The sequence below is a fragment of the Protopterus annectens genome, chromosome 10.part0, assembly GCF_019279795.1.
Source record: "Protopterus annectens isolate FY-2018-M chromosome 10.part0, PAN1.0, whole genome shotgun sequence".
NCBI lineage: Eukaryota > Metazoa > Chordata > Ceratodontiformes > Protopteridae > Protopterus > Protopterus annectens.
Genome location: NC_056744.1, coordinates 938068115 through 938088224, shown reverse-complemented (window position 1 = coordinate 938088224; position 20110 = coordinate 938068115). Strand labels below are relative to the sequence as shown.

Below are 20110 nucleotides of genomic sequence, written 5' to 3'. Positions count from 1 at the left end.
GATGTTAGCCTGTTTGTTTATTGCAAAGTGCCCTGTTGCATTTTCATTTCCTTCACATTCTTGTTGCCATGTTGAGGCTATGGATTTGTTCACAAGAAACGTAATATTGTGGATAAAATGTTTGCCAGTAAAGCTGGAAGTTTGTGCTTGAATCCCATCAGTTCACTTTACTTTAATTTAGTTTTTTTGCTTTTACTGCTTTCAGTTTTTCTTTTCTGTCTCTCGGTTGCTCTTTCTTTTATGCTTATATAAACTGTGACCAAACAAAAAATATGAATGGCTTCTGTCTGTCCTAGTGGGACTTTCCATTGTACATCTTATTTGTCAATAATAAGTTGCAGTGCATCCTGTGACCTGAAGCTGGCAGTAGCTGTAATTCCGACAGTAAGGATAAACCATCGTGGACTACAGTTTGACTTAAGAAGTAGACTGTAAAAATCTGACACATCACGTTTTGGAACAAGCATGTTCATCACAGACATTTTCTGGGATCTTGTAGCTTTTCTTTGACTTGCATATATATATTAACCAAGGCCTTGTAATAAAGTAGTTTTTATTACAGCATAACAGTTAAGGTAGTGAGAAGCCTACCAAGTTTACAAAGGACTGTCACCAAATAGACCACCACTAACTTCCCACTGAGTAACTGCTACTTGGTGCAGCTTCTTCTCAAGGGAAGGCCAAGCTGTAGATGATTTCAGCACTTACAGATGTTTTCACAGATTTCTTCTCCAGCAGTGCATGAAATGCTAAAACGTGCAAATTAATAAGAAATCTAATTAGCCAATGGGGTGGGAATGAGGGAGTTGTTAATCTGAAAAGACAGAAAGCATATCAGTATGGTAGTGTTATGGAAAACTTCTCACACAGTTTTACTGTAGTATTTCTTTTATTTTTCACTATTCGTTATTCATAGCCTTTATGTTATCCTATCAAGCCTGTTGCATGCTTGGCCCGTGCCAGTTGGTTGAGTATAGCTGTACTCATTCGAGGCTAGGGTTAGGAGTTATTCTGTTTCTTGGAAAGAAGAACTGGAGGATCCATGGCACCATACCATGGAGACTGAATGGACATTTAGACCCCCTCCTTTGGAAAATCCCTTCAGCTCTCAAAGTTCTGTGTGAATTGTCCTTTAAGTTCAGTGGAGTTAAGATCTCACTTACGCATCTTTAGCCTGCCCTTTTATAAGACTTCTGCAGTTCAGAATAGGTTACCAAGACAACAGCATTAATATGCTGTCTACCTAATAGTAGTCTAAAGCTTTGACAGGGTAAACAAAGGGCATATTCTCCTAAGTTTGGTTTTAAATCCATCCAGTACTTGTCTCATTTACTCAGGTTCTAGTTCTTCCTAGTGGATCAAGCAGGGTCAACTGACAGAACCATTTGAGTATCAAATCAAGAAGGAACTGGTTAAGATCCTTAAGGGAACCTCTGCAGTGAATTTCTTTTTAGTCTGCTGTATTTTCTTTTGTGTTCACCCCATATAACCATCAGGCCATCCTTACTGGCTTCCCTGTAGGACTCATTCACTCCTTCTTGGGTCTAAAGATGATTGACCTTTTTACTTGTTGGTCTATTCATTCCCATAAAAGGCAAGAGTTGAGTTCATCCACTGTGAATGTAGGGCTTTTTTGTTTGTATGCACTTGCATAACAGAAGGGGGATGTGTCCAATTAGTCATTCATAGCTTTTCCTCTGGTTAGTCAGCTGATGGCAGAGAAATGTAAATGAATAATAATCTATTATGGCAAAAAAGACCATAGGGTGGGGAATTGGGTTTTGTTTGTTTAGTTATTTATTTTAGCTACTGGTAGAACACTAATCCATATGTTCTCAGCCTGAAGTTATAAGATTGCAAATTATTTTATTACCTAGGTTTTATTCTTAGGGGGATTCATGGATTACACATCAACCCGACTTTAATCACAGCAAGATTTGTTTACTCTACCTGGTTAAATCCCGATTTAGTTGCATAATGCAACTAGATGTTATTGGGCCAACAGAACTTTGGAAGTAGGAAAAGATTACTGTTATCCCCAAAATTACTCTGTCAGCTTTAGTATATTTGGAGAAGCAGCGGTGTGATGGGTGTAGTCCAGCTAGTCAAACTACAGATTTTTTTTTTTTTTTTTTCAAAGCTGGGCATTGCCAACTTTTTTTCTACATATCATTCCTGGTAGTGTTTCCAACAAGTTAGCCTGATTTCTTAGCGTCATCACTTCTGCTCTACAAGAAGTTGATCATGCCATCCTCTGGATTTGAGCAACTTCAACTTTCACATCAGTTATATGAAGTTTTTCATGGGCAGTTTCATTTTTTGATATTACTTAAGGCTTTTTTGGGGGGAGTGACATATGTAGGTATGTTTAATGTTTATTGGCTAATAAATATTTAGTAGTCATACAGGAGGTTCTTGCAGTTTACACTGGATGGGCTTCATTTCCTTACCAAGTCTAACAAGAATTCAGCCTCCAGGGGCTCCTAGTTTGAATGATTCATTGCTGGCCCTCTTCTAAGGTTTCAGGATTCTGTGACTGTGGTTAAAGCCAGAGCTTTGGCTTCTCTTGGAAAAGTCTTTCTCTTCCATGTGTAGCAGATCTTTTTTATATAGTCAGATCTGCATCTTCGGTGTTGCTTCCTGGGAGGAAATGCCGATACTGGTGCAAACCTACCTTCATTTGCAACTGTGAATCAGTGGCTGTAGCAACAGATTTCATCATTCCATTAACCCATCTTCATAGACCATTTCATTCTGGTTTCTTCAGTCATCATTCCATTGTGTCTTCTCTTGATTTTTAACCATTGTTGCCTCTTCCTGGATTGGAGGGCCATGGCCCCAACCGAGATCTCCCTACCTTCAAATTACGTCGTACTTCATGTTCACTGTAGTATCAGAAGTGATTGAGAGTCCATTGGGGATCATTGACTGTAGTCACTGGGGGTTCATTAGAGAAAATTCCCCAGACTGTGGGCACTATTCAGGTGTTGTAGTCTATGGAAGCACTTCTGTACCCCGAGTTTCTCCTAGTGATATTAGGTAGCCATGGTATTGTATGGTATCCGAACAGGTAGGGGTGCGTTTGTGTGTGTGTGTGTGTGTGTGTGTGTGTGTGTGTGTGTGTGTGTGTGGTGCTATTCACTGCCAAAACATATGTGGGAAATCTGTCTGCGATAGGGTTCACTTTGGCATTTTGTTGGTTAGTGGTCCTCATACCATGGCATTTGAATATGCTCACTGCCACTTCTGGTCAGAATTCCTGACCTGGCTTAGAGCTTTGACTTAATAAAAAATGGAATACTTGCTCTGCTATGGTGGGAGACTCTGACAAGTCTGTTTCTACATAAGACTATAGAATGCATCCTGCCTCTGCGCTGTTCCATCCAGCTGGGAATCACACCCCAAATGTAAACGAGTATAGCCCTGGATAGATTATGGGGAAAAGGACGTATGCTGCTAATAACATTGTCATGTAAGTCTTTAAGCAACCAGATCCATATGCTCTTCTGTCAGCAGGCCTTGCCAGAGCATATGAGAAACAGGGTGGAGGGGGAATCAAAGATAAAGGCCCAGAGTAGGAACTGTTGGACCTTTGTGATCTTTCCTGCAAGGAGTCCAAGCATTCCAGAAAGTATATGTAATACTGGAGATGAATCATGCCAGAGAGCGGCTCCAGGGTCTATTATTAGAAGGGATTTCTAGTTGAGGAATTCCCCTCTTTCTGAATGGCCTGATGTAAGATTGACCTTGCAGAACCCCCTGAGCAGGAAGTGCAAAAAAAAAAAAAATACTGGAGAAAAATATGATTATCTAGTCTGCTAAGCTTATTTTGCAAACCTTCTGCCTAGTTCAGTAGGGATTTCCCAACCAAGGCCTGGCTCTTCAGACAGGAACTCACCAAACCTGGAAAGGGGTTAGTACAAGGGAGGAGTGGAAAAGCAGACACAAGGAGAAGCCCAGGGTCCATCAGGGCTAGAACCCCCCTGAGGGATCAGCCATGACTCAGTTTGGTTGCCCCTTCCCCTTGAGCCTTTAGTCCCAAATTCTTTTTCCTTCCCTCTCCCAAGACTTAAGAGGAAGCTTGTCTGCCTTTCTCACCACATGAGAGGCTGCCACAACTGGGTAGTAGTATTTTAAATGAAGGACGTTACCTGCAGTTTGCAAACAAGCCACACTTCAGCAGCATTCCACTAGTCCCTAAGGATCAAACTCTATTCATTCCTCAAATACTCAGATACATGCTAGACACGGGGAGCCACAGAAAAAGTACTCCTGGTACAGGAAGGCACAGGATTCTATTACAGGTTTTTTATGGTACCAAGGAAAGAGGGTACTTGGAAACCATCGTAGATATTTCCTGTCTAGACCAATTTCTGAATGTGCCAGTGTTCAGAATGGTCACCTTGCCAGTACTGTTACTGCCTCTTGTATCTCAAGGGGCATTTGTAGCAACACTTTGTCAAGAATGTACACTTACACATACCTATAAACAAAAAGTGCAGAAAGTTTCTGATTCACAGCAGAGGGACCACCACGATCAATTCAGTGCCTTGCCCTTTAGTTTGTACACTTCACTCAGAATATTTTCAAAATGTCTGGCTCCAGTAATAGTGTTTTACAGGACAAATCACATTCAGATCTCTCCTTATCTAGGCAGCTGTCTGGAACTAGAAAAGATTCTTTGAATGTCTTGAACTTCACTGTAAAATGTTTTTCTTGAACTTCACTGTAAAATGTTTTTCAGTGCTAGGCCACACCAAGAATAAGGATAATAGGTATAGTGCAGTGCAGGGCCAAAACTTGTGCAGTCAGAGTTGTTTGCCCTAATCTCAGAAAAGGAAAAGATCACTGCAAGACACTTCTTCATTTATTAGGATGCATGATGACATGCCTTCATATGATAAAGTTTGTGATGTCTCATTACAGATGGAGCCAACATCTCCATCCTTTGGAAACTTTTACCCCAGTGCTGCCATGCATCAGAAAAGGAAATTTCATAGTTGAGCCAGCATTGCCTCTTGAGGAAAAGTATACCCTTCAGAAAAATTAGGCAAATGGTGACTCTGATGACATACTGTTCAGATGTAACCTGGGGAGCCCATATGAATGGTCGGCAGGTTCAGGAAGTGTGGCAAAAAAGTGTGAGAGGCCAAGCACATTAGCATCAAGGATTTGATGGCCCTCATCTGAGCTCTAAAGCATTTCTACCAGCCATGTTAGAGGGAGTCCCCCAAATTTGAACAGGAAATACCACAATGATGTGGTACAGAAACAAGTGGAGAGTCTCACTCATACTAGCTACACAGACTAGCAGTGCAAGCCTGGAAATGGTTTTGAAGATGGGAATTTCTCTGAAGGCAGCATACATCCCTTCAGACAATAGTGTGATAGCATGCAAACTCAGCAGGACATATGCAGACCCACACAGATGGATGCGTCACTGATAGAGATTTCTAGTTCCTACAAACAGGTGAGGAGTATTGGAGGAGGAACTGTTTGCATCTGCTTAGGCATCAGATAAGAAGCAGTGCTGCCTTGGCCAAAAAGCTACCCTTCTGTTCAAGGGTAGCAACTCCAAAAGCCTTGCATGATTGATGATTTCTCTCTGGAATGACATGTCTGCTTCTGTATGCTTTCCCTGCAATACCCCTTCTCCCCATAGCAATAGAAGTCCAGGAGGAGAGGACAGAAATGGTCCTTATAGCCCCTTTTTGGCCAATGCAGTTCTGTTTTCGTCTCCTTTTTGAAATGGCAGGAGGAAAACATAAGGTACTGCTGCAGTGAATGGCCCTTCTGACTCATGAAAAAGGGGTCCCTGCTACACTCTTGTCTAGATATACCAAGGCTTACATTTTCTGAGACAGTACTAAACATTATAAAGGAGGCTAGGAAACCAAGTACAAGAAAGTAATGACAGGCAAACTATGAAAGATTCTTGTGGTGTCAGCTGAGTCTGAAAAAAATGTCTGTGGAGATCAGTGCTCTACCCCAGAAAACAAATGCAACTAACTAAATAAATAAATTAAATAAAATTCCAGAAACCTAGACCCCAGAAGGGCTTGGGTGGCATTGATACTGAAACATCTGTCAGACATCTGCATATACAGCTCAAGTTGTGCTTGTATAAAAGTTCATGCATCAGCTATTTCACCTTGCTTTGCCTATGGATTTTCCTCTCTTTTTTTCTAGACCTTGTGTTAAAACAGTTCTTGGAATGTTATTCACCTTAGACCCCCACCCCAGAAACAAATAACTCTATCATGGGACTTTGGAGAAATTAACACCGTCTCCCTTTGAGCCATCAGCTTTGTGCCCTATTAAATTCCTTTTATGGAAGACACTGTTCTTGATGGCAGGCACTTTTGCCTGGTGTGCTGCAGAGCTCCAGGCGTTAATGTGCAGAGAATCTTTCTTGTTTTTTCAGCAGAATAGTGACCATGTGTGCCAATGCCCAGATTGGTTACAGAAATGACTTTGAAACAGACCAATCAGCTTGGCATGTGCTTTCCTTAAGCTGCAGAACACAGGGGAGAGAGAGAGAGAACTCTGCATTCCTGTGATGTGCAAAAAGAGCAGAGACCTTATTTGCTTAGGAGAAAAGAGTTTTGGGAAAAATGACCAGTTATTTGTCTGCTTTGCAAATGTGAAGGAAGGCAAGCCTGTGAATAAGCCTACATTCTCCCAAGTGACAGGTGAATTGTTATGCCTTTTGTTACCAACATAATGGGAAGCAGGTGCCAGGCAACATTTGATGTTCATGCTTCACTGTTGCATTCCTAAGTTTTGGGATTTCCTGCCATGGAGGCCCTTGGCCAGCCCTGCTACCAGAGCATAATTTCCCTCCTCCTGAAGCTGCAGACACACTATCTGACATCACTACTCTTGGGTATAAGGTTAGTCCGCCGTTGCCATGGTCTCATATCTTTCTTGCCATTGGAGTCCGAAGCAGAGTGCCAGTCAGTGCGTCAGTCAGTCTGCACCAGAGAAAGAAAATTCTGGAAAGCTAAGTACCCTGTTGGGAAACCTTTTATGTACCATTAGAGAAAATTAATAATTGTGTCCGCTGTGGCAAATGGATACCACACTGGGACTTCCACTCTGTGTGTGACTTGCTTTTGGCCGGAACACAGTGTCCCCAGTTGTCATTTTTGTGTTCACATTAACAGCAGGACCATTAGGCGTAGGGCCCAGAATTTAACAAGGTATCTTAGTGAGTTGTCAGGCTGTTTACTTCTGCCAGTCGAGCTGAGGTACATATCCCGAAGCAAAAAAGATACAAGGAAAAACAATCCAGGCTTAGGGCCTCAGATGAAGCCTGCTCACCGTTGGCTAGACGTCCTAGGCTTGTTGTCGTTGAAGAAGGTGAGTCGCTTTTGCAGCCCCACCTTCTGTGACCGAGGTGGTGGCGCAGGCCTGTATTGAGACCCATTTGGAGTCTGATATGCCTTCAGGTCCCTCGATGTCTTTTCAAGCCTTAGGACTCAGTTCATTGGCTGTGTTTGGGATCGCTATGCAGGCTCTGGCTTCAGATAACCTCTCTAAGACTGATGATAAATCTTCACGTTGTCTAGACATTGCAACAACCTTTCACCCACAAGTCAGTTGTCCATTCTAGACGGAGATTGGTCACAGACCAAAACCTAAGGCCGCTCACAAAAAAGCATCTCCAGCCTAGTCTCAGCCTAAACCTACTTGCTGCCATTCCCAGGCATAACAACAGGATCTTGTGAGACTGGCTAAAGATCTGATTGATATCTCTGGTTAGATGCAAGTGGCCTCCCCTTGAGTTTTTCTTTTCTTTGTTCTCCTTTGGGGATTCAGATTCAGAGCAGCATCTTGCATCAATCTCTTCTCCTTAGGATATTTGCTTTGGGGAAACTCTTCACAGATTGAGGGAACACTTCAAGTGGGAAGCACAAGACTACCCTCAGTCTAAGAAAATAACTAGGGAATTTCTTAACCTCCCTGAATACAAACACATTGCCATTCCTCCTACCTTACAGGTGGTGGATGATGATTTTCAGGATTACTCATTAAAACCAGACTTTCTGTCTTCTGTCTCTAGAAAGCCAGACATGTTTTATAGGGTTCTGGATTCACACAAGGACCTCTAAGAAACCCCATGGCAGACTTTGAGGTTGTGACTGCTTCCTTAAGGGAGCAAAAATGATCTCATCTGAAAACCCCTTGCCTTCCGACAAGGAAAGTAGGGTCTTAGATTGATGTGGCAAAAATGTTTACACATCTGCTGCCCTTGCCATGCAAGCTTTGAACTGCAAGTTTCACATGGTCAAATACCAGGGGAAACTATTCCGGACCAAATGAAGCAGGAATTGATGGGCATGGAGAACAAGGCTCTCTCTAAGGAGTTATTGAACCTTGGTAACTCCTGCTTTGAGGTAGCCAAACACTCCCTGCATTGTGGCTGTGATGCTTAGAGGCTTCCAGTAAGACTGCAGCTACAAGTTCTATCATAAGAAGACATGCCTGGTTGAGAGACCAGTCCCTCCCAGACCATGTCAACTCAATCTCCTGGATGCTCCTTTGGATAAAGAATTTCTCTTTGGTCCCAAGGCTGAAGTTGTAATCAAGGCTGAAGTTGTAATCAAGAAAATGGAAGACAAGTTCAATTCCATGCAGACTGTTAAGGATTTTCTCCAAGACCAGCCTCCTCACTTCAGCAGAAACTACCACACCAAGCATTGGTCCTTTACTTCCCAACCCAAGGCTAGACAAAAAAGCCCCACAGGGAAAGGGGCAAAAGACTACAATAGCCAAAGCAATAGCATTTAGAACCAGTTAAGCCAGGGGCTTTGCACCCATAGGCCCCTAGCAGGAAGCAACAGTAACTCAGCCATGGCATCTCCTCCCTGTCCCCCCACATCCCCCCCCAAGCTAGGGAGGAGGCAGTCACTGCACATAATCTGGGTTCACATTATTACAGACCAGTGGGTGCTAAACATTATTTCAGAGGGTTACAAGCTCAAATTCAAACAACCTTTAGTTCTTTCAGGCTTCCCAGACATCCCACCAAAACAAAAAAAAAAAAACAAGGCATTGGCCCAGACAGTTACTGTGCCCCTATGGCTCTGTGAAACCAGTACTAGAACACTAGAAGGAAAAGTATTTTACTTCAGAATCTTTCTAGTACACAAAAAAAAAAGAAGGTGCATATGGGGGCCAATACAGATCTGTCAAGACTGAACCAATTCCTGTAGGTCCCAAAATTCAAGATGTTAACCCTTCAAAGACTTTTACCCATGATCTCTCCCAGTCCTCTCATAAGGTCAGCCTGCATTTAAAAGATGCATACATGTCCCTGTAGAAGAATCACATAGAAGCTTCTTAGGCTTCAGAGCAGGTGCCCGGCACACGTAGTTATGTGCTCTGTCCTTTGGCTTGTCTACTGCTCCCAGGGCCTTCAAGAAATGCCTAGCTCATCTAATAGCCTTCTGCAGGACAAAGGGAATTCATATTTACCCCTGTTTTGACAGTTGCCTCATCTAAGCAACAAACCCAGAAAAACTCCAGTCGGACCTGCTTTTCACCATCAATGCAGAGAAATCCCGGACAAACCCCACATGCAGGATTGTGTTCCTAGGGGCTCTACTGGATTCAGCCCTCCAGAAAGCCTCCCTACCTCTAGACAAGTTTGCTTTCTTGACCCTGTACTTCAAGGAAATAATGATCAGGAATTAACCTCACAGCCAGGGAGCATCTCAGGGCCCAGGTTACATGACGTCTTACATCTTCATGATTTCCCTGGCCAGACTACACATGAGGAAACTTGGTGCCTCAAAAATGTGTGGTCCCAGCATTCACAGCCTGTCACAGCAAAGATAAAAACTGATCCATTGTCTCAGAAAGGAATTTGCCTGGTGGGATCAGGCATGCTCCCTCATGGTTGTGTGATGCATAAACAGGTGGGGTACTGTTAAACACTTTGCCTCCTAGCAGAGTGTATATTTGGGAAACTTGTCACTCCCTGGGGATTGCATCTCATTTCACAATACTTGCCACATGTACACAACCAACTAGCAGATTCCCTTAGCAGAAGCCTGTCAGATCCCCATGAGTGGCAACTGCATTGGGAAGTATTTCTCAACATTGGCAAAAAATGGGTTGTGGCAATGATGGACCTTTTTGCCACTAAAGAAAATGCTCATCTGACAAGTTTTGTTCCAGGGAAGCTGTGAAGTCACCCTGGAGGACAGATGCTTTCTCTTTCCCTTGGACACGCCTTTTCCTTTTTTCCCTCTAGTACCACTGCTCCCCAGGGTATTGCTAAAGATAAGAGAAGAGGGACCAAGGGTTCCTATATCCCCAGATTGGCCTAGGCAGCACTGGTACACGTTAATCAGTGTGACCAGCATGGAACCATGGCAGCTGCCACAGACAATGGACCTGTTAATACAGGACAGGGGCAAGATTGTACATTCCAACCTGTGAACGCTGAAATTGTCATCATGGATGATACCTTGATTTCATGAAAGGAATCTCTTCTGGACAAACAGGTCTTGGATATTCTAAGAGGCCAGAAGACCTAGGACAAGGAAATCTTACTCTGCAAAAATGGAAAAGACTTGCCCTTTAGTGCAGGCAAAAAGCACAAAACCTTTGTCTCCAAAATTCCATTCATTCTGTCTTTTTTTGGCCATCCTTTTTGACAAAGGACACTCTTACTCCTCCATAAAAATCCATACTTCAGCTGCCTGTCTTCTCAGTCACCCCCTCTTTCTGCACCCCCTTATGAAACAGTTTCTGAGAGTAGGAATTCACCATCAGTGCACAGAAATTTCAGGCAAGCACCACGTTTGGGATTGTGTTCCTGGGGCCCTATTGGATTCAGCCCTCCAGAAGGTCTTCCTACCTCCAGACAAGTTTGCTTTCTTGACCCTATAATTTTAAACAAATAATGATCAGGAATTACCTTACAGCTAGGGGTTATCTCAAGGCCCTGGGTTACATGACCTTTTAGATCCTTATGATTTTCCTGGCCAGACTATACATGAGGAAACTTCAGTGGTGCTTCAAGAATGCGTGGTCCCAGCATAAACAGCCTCTAATAGCAAAGATAAAACTGATCCATTGTCTCAGAAAATAATTTGCCTGGTGATATCAGGCATGCTCCCTCATGGTTATGTGGTACATAAACAGGTGGGGTACTGTTAAACACTTTGCCTCGTAGCAATGGATATTTGGGAGACAGGTCACTGTCTGGGGTTGCATCTCATTGCACAGTACTTGCCGCATGTACACAGCCAACTAGCAGATAACCTTAGCAGAAGCCTGTCAGACTCCCATGAGTGGCAACTGCATTGGGAAGTATTTCTCATCACTGGCAAAAAAATGGGATGTGGCGATAATAGACCTTTTTGCTACTAAAGAAAATGCTCATCTGAAAAGTTTTGTTCCAGGGAAGCTGTGAAGTCACGCTGGAGGACAGATGCTTTCTCTCTACCTTGGACAGGCCTTTTCCTCTATGTTTTCCCTCCAGTACCATTGCTCCCCAGGGTATTGCTAAAGATAAGAGAAGAGGGGCCAGGGGTTGTTATTATAGCCCCAGACTGGCCTAAGCAGCACTGGTACACACTTTTAATCAGCGTGATCACAGAACCATGACAGATGGCACAGACAGTGGACCTGTTAACACAGGACAGGGGCAAGATTGTACACTCCCAACATACGGATGCTCAGATTGTCATCATGTATGATACCTTGATTTCATGGAAGGGAATCTCTTCTTAACAAACAGGTCTTTGATATTCTAAGAGGCCAGAAGACCTAGCACAAGGAAATCTTACTCTGCAAAAATGGAAAAGACTTGCCCTTTAGTGCAGGCAAAAAACACAAACCTCATCTCCAAGATTCCATTCATCCTGTCTTTTTTTGGCTAGCCTTTTTGACAAAGGACACTCTTACTCATTCATAAAAATCCGTACTTCAGCTGTCTGTCTACCTGCCTTCTCAGCACCCCCTTATGAAACAGTTTCTGAGAGGAGGAGTTCACCATCAATGCACAGAAATTTCAGACAAGCCCCACATCTGGGATTGTGTTCCTGGGGCCCTATTGGATTCAACCCTCCAGAAGATCTTCCTACCTCCAGACAAGTTTGCTTTCTTGACCCTATAATTTAAGCAAATAATGATCAGGAATTACCTTACAGCTGGGGAGTATCTCAGGGCCCTGTATTACATGACCTCTTGCATCCTCTTGTTTCATCTGGGCAGACTACATGTGAGGAAACTTCAGTGGTCCCAGAAAGCCTCCAGTTCTACCCTGGGACCTCAGTTTTGTGTTTGAGAAACTGAACTTTCCATCTTTCGAACCAACTGCTTCCACTGTGTTAAAATTTTTGAACTGGAATACTGCCTTCTTACTAGCCATCACCTCACCCAGAAGAGTTTCTGAGCTTCAGGTCCTAATAAGTGTGGAACCCATGATCATCATCCACCCAGTCTCCCACTCAGGACTAACACTTCCTTTATGTCCAAGGTGGTAGCAGAGCCCTTGTTGAATCAATCCATACATTTGCCTACCTAAGGGGAAAGGTTCCTTCATGCTTTGGATGTGCACAGGCAACTGCACTACTACTTAGAACCAAGAGTATCAGGACATCAGACAAACTGTGTCCTTCACCAGTAATTCTGAGGGGAAAAGTGTCTTAAAGCAAACCTTCTCCAATTGCATCTCCCACTGCATCTCCTTCTGTTACATCCATCATGGTAAGAAAACCCCTGATACTGAAGGACACGTTCTACCAGTTCTACCACTGCCTCTTCTGCATTTCTAAAGGGGTGCCCACTAGTAGCATTTTGGAGTCAGCAGCTTGATTTTCAACGCACACCTTTACTAAACATTATCATATTTCTGCCTTGTCCAAGTCTAGGGCAAGATTTGCCATGCCATCTTGCAGGGCATCCCTTGTCTCTCCTTAATCTACCATCCTTCCTTCCTTTCAGCTTTGTGAATCATCCTACTAGTGAGGAAAGCAACAGTGAAATGCAGAGAACATAATACAGTTGTGTATATTTACCATAAATGTAGATGTCTGAGCGTATTCACTGTTGCAGTACTTTCTTCCCTCCTTCCTCCTAGCCAACTCTGCAGACTGGGACATTCTCCTTCTCAAGCCAGAAAGCAATGAAACACCAGCAAACACTGTAAAAAAACCTTTTATTAGCAAGAAATTAAGTGTCTTACACTTCCTAAGGACTCTGCAACCAAAAAAGTTTGTGGAATAAATGTAGAAATATAAGTTGTAGAGTCTTCCACGAACCACACCAAATCCACGATAAAACACAGGTTTATTGAAGATAAAAAGATAAGCGCTTTCGCATGCTGGACTGCATGCTTCATCAGATCTATCACAATAAGTCATTCAAAGGCTTATATACAGAATGTGGATATCAGCTGTTATAATTAATCAATTAGACAATTAAACAATATAATATCAAAACAGTTAATCAGCTATCAGGCAGTCTTTGAGAATACATTTAAAATGCTAGTGCAACTATGTTTAAAACATTCTATTTAAAAACTATTATATAAAACAAAATAATACATTCAGAAAAAACTTTCCATGTTACGTTTAAAACTATGTAAACATTGTGTAGCTGAAAGGCATATGAATGTATAAAACATATAGAATGCATAAAAATATATATAAGAATAATGCAAAAAGATATGCAATAGATTGTGCATGATTCTCATTCAAGAGAAATATATAACGTGCAGCAATATATAAACTGATATGTTGTATATGTCCCTAAGCAATGAATCATAGAATATAAGGCAGAACATAGAACTATGTACTATGTTAATAAATATAAATATATGTCAAGGCAACCTTGCTTGAATATGGAGTGGGGTTATACAATAAATAAATATACATCAAATGACAATAAAGAAAGTATAAACAGAACCAACTGGAAAATTCAAAGTGTTCTGATCTATATTGATCAGTAGAACTAATAACAAAATTAGAACAATATACCTTATTGAATGGTAAAATGAATTGTGTAGTTAAATGGCCTCTAACACTGGTTTCAAGGAAATGTGGAGATTTAAGCCAGGTGGTATGTGGGCCTTGGTTCTAAAAATCCAATTTAATTCTAATCTTGCTAGAGAGTTCATGTTGTCTCCTTGTCTTATGTTGGGTGTAATGACTTGTAATACTCTAAAACTAAAAGTATGTTCTGGGTGAGTGTTAATGTGTCTGGCAAGTGCATTCTGATCATTCTTTTTTCTAATGTCATAGACATGGTTCTATATTCTCTCTTTGAATTTCCTTTTCGTTAAACCAATGTAGAACGCATCGCAAAAATCACAAGTAGCCAGATATATTAAGTTCATCGTATTACAATCAGCAAAGACCTTAGGAACAAACCTAAGAAAACCAGATGGAAAATTAAAGACTTGTGTGTGTGTGATGTATCTACACATATTGCATTTCATGTATGGGTATGTCCCTCTCTTATCTGGAAATAAACTTGGAATATGGCTAGTCTTATTATCATTGAAATTAAAAATTAGTTTAAGATTATCACAGTTCTTAAACAAGAAATGAGGTTTGTTGCCCACCAGATGTTTCACATGGTCATCACTAGTTAGTACATTCCAATGTTTGTTGATAATTTTCTTTAAGTCTGTAATATCATTTGTATATTTTATTATATAGCTTAGTTTATTATCTTTGGGTGATGTCCCTTTATTGTGTTTAGAACCGCTGGATGTACCAACAATATCAAAACCTGTTTCTAAACCTAAAGTTTTGTTCTTAATGGAGCGGACTAGGTTATCATCATAGCCTCTATCTAAAAATAAGGCCTCTAAATGATCAGCTTCTTTAATCAATACATCAGTATTTTTGCATAACCTAGATAGACGTACAAACTGGCTCTTAATAATTCCTGAGAAAACAAACCTAGGATGCATGCTATTATAGCTTAGTATATTATTCTTCCAGCACTGTTTTCTATAAAGTGATGGAACTAGTCTTTTATCGTCATCAAATGTAAGAGTGACATCTAAAAAATTTATAGCAACACCAGAATGTTCAGCTGTAAATCTCAGGAAATCTGTGGTAGACTCTAGATAGACTAGCAATTCCTGAAATAAAGTGAAGGTCCCTTCCCATACTATTACCACGTCATCAACAAATCTTCTGTAAAACTTAATTCTATGTCCCCAAGCATTGTTGAACATGTATTGTTGTTCCCAAAAATGCATCACCAAGTTTGCATACGTATTAGCACATGGGGTGCCCATAGCGACACCCCATGTTTGAAGAAAATGTTTTTTATTAAATAAAAAGACGTTATTATGCAAAACCAAGTCCAGAAGTTGGCATAAAAGGGTTTGTCTATTGGTTGTAAAAGTGGTTTCGTGAGCCATTATTTCTCTAACGGCCTGTATACCATATTCATTAGGTATACAGGTGAAGAGATTTTTGACATCTATTGAAATTAATAAAATATCATCTGTGCCTATCCAATCCTGTTGTGACAGTTGTATATCATTAAGTAATTGGTAGGTATCCTTGAGAATAAAGGTTATGCTGTCAACTACTGGTCTCAAAATCTTTTCAATGAAAATTGAGATGGTAGATGTAGACCATCCCTTTCCAGATACAATGGGACGCATGGGGACAGGATGTGTGTTCTTATGAAGTTTGGGTAGTCCCTTTAGACAGGGAACAAGCGGATTTTCAATGTACAGGAACTCATATATCTCATAGCTAATTTGCATACACATCAATAAGTCATACAATCTATCATGTATATTGGTAACAATAATATTCACATCATCTATACTTATTGGTTTATGGATGGAGCGGGTGGTGTGAAGTCACCACTTGGTCCACTCTGCTCTGCAGCCAGGAGGATTCTTCTGTGGCTTGCCAGGGAAAGAAAAAAAGAAATATAAAGGATATCAGCTTATGAACCCTTTATACTCCTGATATCCTGGCACTGGAAACTAGGTGACAGTTAAAGCACTAGGGGAGGGGAGGAGCTTTGAAAGGCTGGCTGGCCAGCCAACAGGCTAAGGGCTGTCTACATAGCAGGATATTACAAAAGTGGCAAATAAACCCCTCATATCTGAATTACTTTGCTCATTTATACCTTGAATTGTGCCCCCCACAAATCATTTATGTATGAAGGTAGTGTACATGCACATGTGATAGAGCATTTCATCAATGTGGGCATATAGATGTGTAATGTATTTGTGTGTAAATAGATATGGATATATATAAATATGCACACATATATGTATGTGTGTGTATGTATGTATATATATATATATATATATATATATATATATATATATATATATATATATGTGTGTGTGTGTGTGTGTGTGTGTGTATGTATGTATGTAGCTATATACAATACACACACACACACACACACACACACACACATTAATGAATGTACATAATGTACTTCCACTGTGTGAGGTCAGTGTGTAATTGCCGAGAACCTCCTATGTGATCATATTAAATTGAAACATTAAAATTACATTCATTCGAACAGTGCAGATTCAAAAATATTTTTATGCCCCCCACCACCACCATCCACTCCTTGAACTTTTAACATGCCAACTCCACAATCATACATTGTTAGGGAAATGAGATGATGCCTCAGAACAGTGCACAGAGGTGTCAAGCAATCATTGTCTTCACATTTAGCACAAACATGCAAGTAATTTCTGAGGACTCACTGATATGTGTACCTTTTTCCTTTTTTGTCAGATCCTTTCAGTTGATGTCCTATTTTGTTGAGCATTTTATTTTTTTTTATATATATAGTGTTGTATGACTTACGAGTGTGAGTAAGGAAATATCCTAATCTTAGACTGCCCAGTCCCATCTGCTGCACTGTGGATGGGTTTTGTCTGCTGCTAAGAATCAATAGGGCAAACCGCTTTCATTAAGCTGATTGAGCTCCACTCCTACATTCAGTATTGCATGACACTCCCTTTCTTCTCAGATCTTGTGTGCCAGCATAGCATCAACAGTGATCTAAATTTGATAATATCCTTTTCCCTCGCTAACTAGTCCTTTTCAGGATTCCTATAGTAAAGAGTCCTGCAACAGTGAATAGAGGGACACATCTACTGTTATGGTAAGATTTTACACAGCTGTGCCTTCTCTCTTAAACTGCTCTTCTACCTACTCCCCCGCCCCCAGAGACGAGAAACATAACAGATTTGATGTTGAGCACATCCACCATTACGAAATACCTTCTCAGACTAAAGCCCAACTACACTTGCTCCAAACAGTCTTGCAGTAAAATATGTTAAATTTGCAGCAAATACCCTAGCTTGTCCAGTCTCATCCTAATAAACCACTATGGCACAGAAAGCTACATCCCAAAAATTTGGAAAAAATCTTACGTTTCCTTCCACAGAGATGGCTGTATTGATATTTCAAATTACAAGTCAATAGCCATTATGTCTTCCCATCTAAAGCCTTAGTAAAATGTGTACAATCCCAACTACTTAAGGTTTTCTGCACAGTGTACTCTAGGCCCCTTGCAACGTGGTTTCTTCTTCATCTTTGAATTATCACGTATGACAGGCCGTGTTACATTTGTGGCAATAAACCATAGCGACACAATCTCAGTTGCAAACATTATACATTCCAGTCAGTGCCAACACGACTGTAGCTGCAAACATTATACAGCACTTTTAACTCCTGCCTTCTTTTAGACACCATTCTTCCTCTGCTTGTATTGATCCCACAGTTTCCATTTTTTCCTGTGTAATTTGCTAATGTCCTTTTCTAAAGATTCCACTTCCTGTTTTATCTCTGTTGCTATCTTCACTACTTCTTGTAAAGTTGGTTTAGACATTGATTTCCATTTTCTAGTAATTGCTTTTTTGGCAGCCGTCATAATCAGACTCAGCAAGGCTTTATTATGTCTAGGCAGTTCCAATTTTGTGTCGTAGCTCAAAATAATTTCCCCAGTTACTCCAGTTTGCTCACCCAGCATCTCCAACAGAGCAGTCTGCAGGGAATATTTAAAATATGCCAACTCATTACACTCCCAGAAAATATGTTCCCAGTTACCTCTTTCTGCCCTATCACACCTGTAACATTTGCTGTCTACTTGAGGAGAAATTCTTTGAAGTGTGCTTGGCATATAAAAATAACTGCATAAGCACTTCCAGAAAAAGATCCTAAATCATTTTTCTGAATGAATCATTGTTCTCAGTTTGAGAACATTGAGATTTCTCAGTCCCTTAGAAAATATTATGATTTGCTACACATGGAATTGGAGAATACTCACCCATCCCTCCATTGCTTTCAGCATTGGAGGATGTATTTGTCCCACCCTGTGGCTTCCCTGACAGACAAGCCTGCTGCCCCTAAGAGACCATAGAAAATGTAGTTACTCATTCTTTCAAGTTTTTATCCTAATCCAATGCCTGACCCAACAGCTGTAGCCTTAGTTAATCCAGCTGCTGCTGCTTAGCATTTTGTTAATTGTAATCCTCCTCCTAATAAGGATGGTAAAGCTATTGAGAGGCTAACATGGCAGCTACTTGGGAAAGTATGAGGAATATTTTGGCTGCAGTTTCCTCTTGTGAGAAAAAATCTACTTTGTGTATTTTACTTCTGTTTCTCACGTCACTACTCATTGTTTGGAATGTGTTTTATGGCTCTATAGATAATACTTTCAGGGCTGTTACCACTGGTACTGTTTTCTGGAGGTTTGCCTGGCTCTTACAAGATGTTAAAAATGAAATTTTTGAATTCACCTTTGGATAAAAATGTAGTTTTTGAACCCTGTGCTTCAGACATGATCAAAAACTGATGAAAGAGGTAAGCTGATTGTGAATATCTCAGATTTTTCAACCTTCCTGTTATAAATTCTTCAAGGGATTTTATGCTTTCTTGTCCGGTTTTGGCAAGAAACAAAGTTATCAGTCACAAGAGAATGCTGGTAAAAAGACCATTAAAAAGCAATGCCAGGGTGGTCCCATAAAGAAAGCAGGACCCCCCCCCCCAAAAAAAAATAAGACGGTCAAAGATGGCAGAGTGGCTATATAAGTGACTTTGTTCTCACCAAGGCAGTCCTTTACCCCTTCCACAAAGTCTGAATCTCCATTTCTTTCTCTGACAACAGATTGTTTCAGACAGGCCCTTAAAGTGATCCATTTAGAATGCAAATGGCAGGGCAGAAATTCCTCATTTCCAGAGGATTCCTCCTCATCTGCCAAACCAAGCCCTTCACCTTAATCTCGCCATACATCATATACTGTCTCAGAGGATAATAGAAGCTGTTACTCTGTCCAGTTTGGGGAAAGGATCTTACTCAAGAATGTTATGGTGCCAAAGAAGGAAAATTGATGGAGACCAATGCTGGGTCTTTCCTTCCTCAATCAGTTTGTGATAGTGCCCAAGTTCAAAATGCTTTCACTTCACAACCTGCAAACACTTCTTCCTACAATGAGTATTCTAGTGCTCCAAGGATGTTCACAGTGTCTAGCTGTTGTTACAGCCCATTGCAGGCTATAGGGTATCCACGTTTTTCCTTATTTAAAGAACTTTCTCATCTTTGCAGAGTCTTTTTTAGTGCGTCAGGAATCTCTTACCCGGGTAAGAGATCTACACATACTGGGATTCTTCTTGTTTCATTTCTTGTTGTTATGGGTTTTTTTTAAACACCTTTATTCAATTATCTCTTGTGACATAAGCAAATTTGCATTTATATAAAAGTAATCAAACGGTATAAACAAGTTCACTTTTACAAACATTATGCTTCACATATATAGCTATTATATCATATAATCTAATCAGCATTGCATACATTATTCAGTTCCGGTCTTTTTTCAGTAAGAAACATCTTTATTAATCAATCACTTGTGACATAGACACTCATACATTTATGTAAATGAAAACAAACCACACCAACACTATCCTAGTTGCAACCATTTAACTACAAAGACTGTACTGACGCACTTCCCAATTGCAATTATACATCACTTATCTACCGAATTATTTTCAGTCAAACATTGCATAGCTCATTTAAGTCCTGCCTTCTTTTAAACATCATTCCTCCACTGTATGTATTCCCACATTTCACATTTTTCCTATGTAGT

General features: G+C 40.8%; 1 protein-coding gene across 1 annotated transcript in view; it reads left to right on the top strand.

Moving 5' to 3' along the window:
- The window catches only part of SH3GLB1 (SH3 domain containing GRB2 like, endophilin B1), a gene marked incomplete in the record, with an annotated part of 1384102 nt that overhangs the window by 1210247 nt on the left and 153745 nt on the right, over positions 1-20110 (top strand).